At 41.9% G+C, this 7,722-nt stretch overlaps 1 pseudogene across 1 annotated transcript; it reads right to left on the reverse strand.

Moving 5' to 3' along the window:
* Positions 1-798: 798 nt before the first annotated feature.
* LOC104682689 lies at positions 799-1,258 on the reverse strand (annotated as a pseudogene). Its single transcript, XR_750721.2, has 2 exons — positions 1,219-1,258; positions 799-1,135 (listed from the first exon to the last, which is right to left on the reverse strand). The product of XR_750721.2 is annotated as an immunoglobulin heavy variable 7-4-1-like (transcript).
* Between the last annotated feature and the right edge of the window lie 6,464 nt (positions 1,259-7,722).

Here is a 7,722-nt window from a genome sequence, read left to right on the forward strand (position 1 = left end):
GTCATGAAGGTAACAGGAAGATGTGTAAATTTAAAGTCTGGGTACATAAACTGCTGAATTATCAAAGCCTGGAGCCAATCACATTCTATCATCTTGCTTAATTAGTTGTGAATTTGTTTTCAGTTGTTTAGTTCAAGTTCCCATCACTCACTTTCTGCTAAAATAGTCACATACGATAATCTTGAGATATTAAAATAAAAAATAACTAATTTCAAAATGAACGCAACTTCCAGGAGAGACGAAAATTCCTTTGTGGTGAAGGGTGTGAAGGGTGGAGACATGGTTGAATACTGAGGTTGTGTTCACAATTGTATTATTTTAATTAGGGAACGTCTGTACGTCCCTTATATTTATTAGACACTCCCATTGAGAACCTTGATGTAATGTAATTAATTGATGGGTCACACAAAAGCAGTGAAGCTGAAGGTTATTGAGCAGGAATTGCTATTACAGCTTTAGCTTTCCTTTAGAACACATTCCTCTACCTGATGTGAAATTAGCCCAGGTGCACTGAAGAGCATTTTACAGTTAACCAAAGACCAGGAAATGGGCACTCATGTATGTGGAGCAGGGCATGGCTTTGGGATGCTTTGCAAACAAAGTGGCTCCTCACGTCTTCTGGAAAACCCATCAAAAAGGACAAGTTAGGGATCTCTTAGGAGCACCCGTATCCCACATTCATGGCTAATATAACAGTGGAAGTTGATGCAAAATGAGATCATATGGAAGATAAAGAAACTGCTGCACCACTGCCTCAGCTCAGCACAGCTACCTCTTCCCTCAGGGCTTCCGACTCTCTCAGGATGTGGGTTTCCACACTGTGTCTCTCGTACAGTAACGCACAGCAGTGTCCTCAGTCTTTATGCTGCTGATCTGCAGATGCACTGTGCTGACAGAGGTGTCCATAGAGAAGACAAACCGTCCTTTTAGCCCTGGGCATACGTTGGGTTCCCAGTGTTGGTGTTCATCCATCCCATCCACTCAAGCCCTTCTCCAGGGACCTGTCGCACCCAATTCATACCATAGGTGGTAAAGCTGTAACCAGAAGCCTTGCAGAAGACCTTCACTGAGGCCACAGGCTGCTTCACCTCAGGCCCAAACTGCACCAGCTGCACCTGGTACTGGGCACCTGTGGAGAGGAGAGAGGATTGTGTGAAGTCTCACTTGACTGGCCTGATTTCTCTCTCAGCCCTGGAACTGGGAGCCCCTTAACTTTTGCTGCTGCCACCAAGAAGAAGATCCTGTAGGTCCTGTCCATGGTGAGGAGCTGTGCTGTTGGTGGGGTGTGGTCCCGAGGAGGGGTGTGGTTGTTGGGTGATGCTCTCAGGGCACAGAGTTATCTGTATTAACCTCAGTGATTTGCATATTCTTGAAGGATGTTATTTAACAGTCCAATTCCTGACCCAGTATAAAAAAGAACAAATACATGACACGTGGACGACACAATTGTAGAAGCTGAGAGTTCAAGCCGTAATCCTGTTAAAGGCCATGCATCCCCTACACATCCCTGAACTCTGTGTTGACAGAGCTTCCCCCACTGGAGAACAAGCTCCCTCAGGTCACGCACCTCACGTTGAATCCACATTTGAATGAATCAGGGGCAAGTTGAACCAGCTCTAGACCTTAATATGCGAATGCGTTATTTTGGGAATGAGTGTGTCTATCCAAAAATTGCACTGATTTAAAAGAAAGGAGCTCTTCCTGACCTCCAGCTGCTTACTATTAAGATAACTAGCAGAGTTTGAAATCCTCGTTGTGAAAGTGGTTCTCATTACAACATCCAGTTTGATAAATGCTCACAATTGAATGGAATATTTATACAAACATCAGAAGTCCTTGTGAAATACTTATATTAGATATTTTTAAAGGAAGTCCCAGGCCCTGAGAGGAACCCCTCCTCAGCCTGCTGTGCACCTGCTCTGGGGCGGGAGCCTGTGCTGGGTTTATCCTGAGTGCTCCCTGCAGCCCAGCCCCTACCCAGCAGGAGCGTTTCTGTCTGAACTTAGAGAGTATATTCCTACCAGTGTATCTAGCCCAGTATTAAGTGGCTGTGCCCTGGCTCAGAATTCTCCTTTAGTGACACAACATGCTTCTCACACCATCTTTTGAAATACTGAATTGGTCTCAGGAAACCCAGAGAACTGTAGAGGGAGACCCGAAGAAAAGATCTCATGCATCACTGGGGAGCCCTTTCCTGGAGCTCCAGAGGCACTGAATCGTTTGACATATGGTGAACCCAAAAACTCTTCAGGGATTTGGGGGGACTCTGATTTCCTTTAGCGTCCTGCAGTTGATTATTGCACCTGAGAATGCCTGCAGGTGCCGGTGCACGTGGATAGAACTCTAGTATTCAAATCACACACACACACACACACACACACACACACACACACACACTGTGGCTAATTTTTACATTAATCGGCCCTATGTGTTTCCTTTTTTTCTGATATCCATGTCAAGGAAAGCACTCCCTACACTGGCACTAAGGCTGAGTATGTGTCTATTTTCTACAAACAGAAGAAAACAGAATACAAGTGGACAGCCGGGAAGTGCGTGCACATTGCATTCACCTGGTCTCACTTTGGAACCCTGCAGATGCCCCATGACAAGTAAATTTGAGGCAATGAGGGTGAAATCATTTCCTTGGTGCTGAAGTTGCTGTTGTCAGAGGCTTCAAATTGCTCTATTTTCCTGAACATTTTTTATCCTATTTCCCTCCTCAGATAGAGTTTGTGCATTGCCACACTCTCATATTTAATCCATATTGACTAAACTGGTGAGATGTAATGTGTGGAACACGGAAGCATTACATGTTCTTACAGATGAATCTTAATGCTATAGTGGTCTTCTTTCTCCGGACTGTGCCCGATACAGGAAGTCTCCAGGTGTGTAGCTGATTTTTGCTCTTTTCTCAATGGAACATCACAGGAAAATTTTCATAAATGTGCCCCTTTCTCCTAATTTTAGCCATTTTCATGATAAAGGAAGGCTGCTGGTATGGGCTTGTAATGGGGATGGATTACCTTTCCCCACATACATGAGGATGTAAAAATGGGTTGTCTGCCTGAAGAAGGTCTCAGTGTTTTTATCAGAGATTTGGTCTCCTGGTAATACAGCCATGCAGGGATCTAGGTGGATTCTCACCCTGAGAACCTGGAGGTTCCTGGGGGAAAGGGCGATGAGAGTATGGGGGGTGAGGCTCCCAGGATCTCTCACCCTCATGCTAGTCCACACATGCTCTTTATGTTTATTTAGTTCAGATTTTCATATAACAAATCACACAGCCAGGCTCATTTAAATTATCCATATTCAGGCCATATGGGACCAGCAGCTGAGTATAATAATCACATTGAACTCAGACAAATCTGGGCCCAATCCAATGTTTACCACAGCTCAGAACACCTATAATGACTCACCTAACTTGGAGATTATTTCTTCCTTGAAAGAACTGTAAGGGTTGCTGTGGAGCCTCTGTGGGGTTGGATTTTTTTTAATCAGCCTGTCATGCAGGGTATTCTGAGTGATGTAGACCTTTACACTTATGTGGTAATTATTCCTAGTGACATGGAAATGGCTGGCAGCCCTCAATTTAGTTAATTCCTTTGGTTCACCTGAGTGTCTACAAGAATCCGACGAACCTCAGGACTCTTCTTCAGGGATGATTCTGAAGATTGTCAATCAACTCAGTGCTACAGACAGGGAGCTAATGGAGGATTCTCAGTCCACTGATACATTGGGCCAGCAACTTAGGAAACATCCAAAAATGAACATTTTTGTCAATGCCAATCAATATTAAATTCAAGAGTCAGGATTTTCAGTAAACTGGAGCGTAAAATTTTCATGATTCTTGACAATGGGGTCTCAGACTTCGTGGTATGCAGAAGAAATGAGCTCATCATGGTTAGACAGAAGCTTCTTTTCCTAGGACGTTAGTTTTTCAAACTAAAGCAACAAAGAAGTGGTTTCCTGAGATCTTGTGAACTCCAGCCATGAAACTCCAAAAAATCTCCAATTTTTTGGTTTATGTCTTAAACCTTAAGAAACAACGAAAAAATCTACAAAATTGGAAGCCTACTCCAGCAGAGATAATTTTCCCTAATTGAAAAATAGACCAGTATTCGTAAAGATAGACTTTTAGTGGGACTTACAACTTACACAGATTTCTGTGACCTGAAGAAATTTCCCTAAGAGAATCATCCTCTAGACATGTAGGTATGCAAAACACACGGTGTATATTTGTGTATAATTAATCTGTACAAGCCTTTGGCATATTAAACAAATCTCATGTTAAACATGATAACTTTATCCCTTTCTGTGAACTCACACTTTACTGGTTTCAAAAGTTCATCTCCCTTGTGATGCAGCAGTAGGTGCCTTTGAGAATGTGCTGATGCTTCAAGTGAACACGTTCTAGATCCTCACTTGACTTCATGGTTTCATATTTAGAATTGGCATGTCTGTGAATGAAAACCCACCACTTTTATCCAACTGAGTTTCATCTTATGATATCATTCTGAACCTTGCCAACAGCCTCCATCATGCATGCTCCAAACCTTTTGCTTTTAAGGGAACAAGGGAGCAAATTCATCCTGCTTTAAGGTGAGAAACTTTCTTGACTTCTATCATATTTATTAGAAACTCTCATTGAGAGCCATAATCAAACATTATTTGTTTATGGATCATACCTCAAAACTGAAACTGTTTTTCCTAGTGGCTATATCATTCTATATTTTCACAATTATGGAAAGCATTATAAAGGCTCCAAATGAATTAAAACTAGAAATATTATATGACCAGAAATTCTGCTTCTAGAAATAAACCCAAAGCAGATGAACTCACCACCTTGTTAAGATATCTGAACCCTATGTTTATTGAAACACTATTAATAACAACCAAGATATGGAAACAATCTGAGTGTCAGTAGATAGACAGATGGATAAAGACAATGTTGTATGTAGACACAATAGAATACTATTTAATCTTATAAAAGAAGAAGATGCTGCCATTTTCCACAAGATGGATTGAATCCCATCACTACTAACAGGGCACGCCATCCATTATAGTTCTTCTGTAGGGGATGGCAGATCCTTATTCAGCAGTAAATACTGGCTGTGATGGGAAGTAGACTTTTATGAACTGTTGTATTTTTCAGCATAACACATCGATGTCTTAAAATATTCTGCTGTGTCTGCATGTGATAAAGTGGAGTCTAATATTAGAGGTAAAATTAAAAGTGCAGGGGTCTTCTAGACACCAAGTCATAGGATGACCATGGCTGTGTACTTGAGGGTGTGGACCATAGGTCATACATACCAGTTGGAGTACTTTTTAGCAAAAGATTTTGCAGGGGTAAAACTTTCTTGAACTGGCCAGAGAGTGCACAGGTGAGGCAGACGGTCAGTGAAGGCACTTCCAGTCTAGGGCTGACTCCTGTAGCTGCTCCTCAGACGGGACACTTAGAGATATACTCAGTCCCTGTCAGTCACGTGCAGTCACAGCCATCCCTATAGGCCATGTCTGACATCTGAAACACTCAACTTGAGAGCAGTCACTGGGCAAAGGAGAAGACATAACAATGTCGTCTTCTTCATGAACACAACTCTGCATTCCTCTCAGACCTTCGCCTTTTCTAAGGAGAAAGTGATTAGCTTTTCCATTCCCAATGTTGACTCTATCTGAGAGCTTGAAGAAAAATCTTGATGTGGGACAGGTTTTTTTAATAAGAGAGAGAGACTGAGGTCAGACTCCACTGTATTTGAAAGTTTTATTGTCGTCTTTCTTTCTGGCTGAATTGAAGCACTGCCTTGCCAAAAACTACAGCCATTAAGGTTGATGAAAACTTCTTGATTCTGATATTTCAAATAAGGACATCTGAACTTCCATATCAATTGACTCATGCAAATCTCAGGAGAATAATTACAAAATAACTCTCTAACTCATGAGTATTACTCCAATACTAGGCTGTTCTTACTGCCAACAATCTTCTGGAAAGGTTGATGAAGAAATAAATAGTGAATTCAATTTTAAAGTTAAAATTATCAAAACTGTCAGAAACCCCGGAACACCCTTTGCCCAAGGTGCTGTCACTAGTGTGTATGACCTCTGGTTCACTCTCTCAGGGACACAGGCATAATTACCCTATGACTTAATATTTGAATGTCTATGGATTATTTGTTTTACCTCCTGTATTAGACTCTGCTACGCTACATGCAAAACAACAAAATATTTTAAGGATTGATATTTGCTGTATTAGTCTGTTTTCACACTGCTAATAAAGACATACATGAGACTGGGTAATTTACAGAAGAAAAAGTTTAATGGACTTACAGTTACACATGGCTTGGGAGGCCTCAACGTCATGGTGGAAGGCAAGGAGGAGCAAGTCATATCTCACATGGAGATGGCAGCAGACAAAGAGAGGGCAGGGAAACTCCCGTTTGTTAAAACCATCAGATCTCGTGAGAGACAGCCGCTATCACAAGAGCAGCACAAGGAAGAACTCCCTCCATGATTTAATCACCTCCCACTGGGTTTCTCCCACGACACATGGAAATTGTGTGAGACACAATTCAAGATGAAATTTGAGCAGGAACACAGACAAACCATATAGTTCCACCCTTGGCCCTTCTCAAATCTGATGTCCTTACATTTCAAAAACATTAATGACTTTAAAACAGCCCCCAAAGTCTTCACTCATTTGAGCCCTAACTCAAAAGTCCACAGCCCATGGTCTCTTCTGAGACGAGGCAAGTCCCTTCGATCTATGGGCCTATAAAATAAAAAATAAGCCAGTCACTTCCTAGATACAATGGTGGTTCAGGCATTGTGTAAATACAGCCATTCCAAATGGGAGAAATTTGTCCAAACTACAGGTCACATGCAAGTCTGAAATCGAGCTGGGCAGTCAAATCTTAAAGTTCCAAATAATCTTCTTTCACTCCAGTGTCTCAAATCCAGGTTACCTGATGCAACAGGTGGGTTCCCATGGTCTTGGGCAGTTATGCCTTTGTGGCTTTTCAGGGCACTTTCACAGGCTGCCCTGGCTGCTTTCACCGGCTGGCCTTGAGTGTCTGTGGTTTTTCCATGCACATGGTGCAAGCTGTCAGTGGATCTACCATTCTGCGTTCTGGAGGACAGTGGCTTTCTTCTTACAGGCTCCACTATGTGGTAACCCAGTGGAGACTCTGTGTGGGATTTCTGACCCCACATTTCCCTGTCACACTGGGACTAAAGGCATGTGCCACAACACCTAGCTAATTTTTCTAACTTAAGTAGAGATGGGGTTTTGCTCTGTTGGCAAGGCTGGTCTTGAACTCTTAACCTCAAGTCATCTGCCTGCCTAAACCTCCCAAAGTGCTGGGATTACAGGCCTGAGCCTCTGTGCCTGCTTAAGATTAATATAAATATGTAATTTAATGATGTATTTGAAAACTTCATGGTCATACAAACACACATACACACACAACAGCCCAGCAAAGACACATACATGTGCCCATGCAAAAGTGAATGTGTATCCAGAAACCAAAACAACACACCTATTTGTGTCATGTTATTCTAATTATTTAATTGAATTTAAATTGTGTTTGCAGTTTGAGGCTGTAGTACAAAATAATGCTTTTCCACATGTGTGTCTGCCTATACCAATATTAAAAAGACAAATATATTTAAATACATGTTTTGGTAAAAGTGTATGTAAATGCCATTCTTGTCAAATATGTCACT

The sequence above is a fragment of the Rhinopithecus roxellana genome, chromosome 5 (genome assembly GCF_007565055.1).
Source record: "Rhinopithecus roxellana isolate Shanxi Qingling chromosome 5, ASM756505v1, whole genome shotgun sequence".
NCBI classification, from domain to species: Eukaryota; Metazoa; Chordata; class Mammalia; order Primates; family Cercopithecidae; genus Rhinopithecus; species Rhinopithecus roxellana.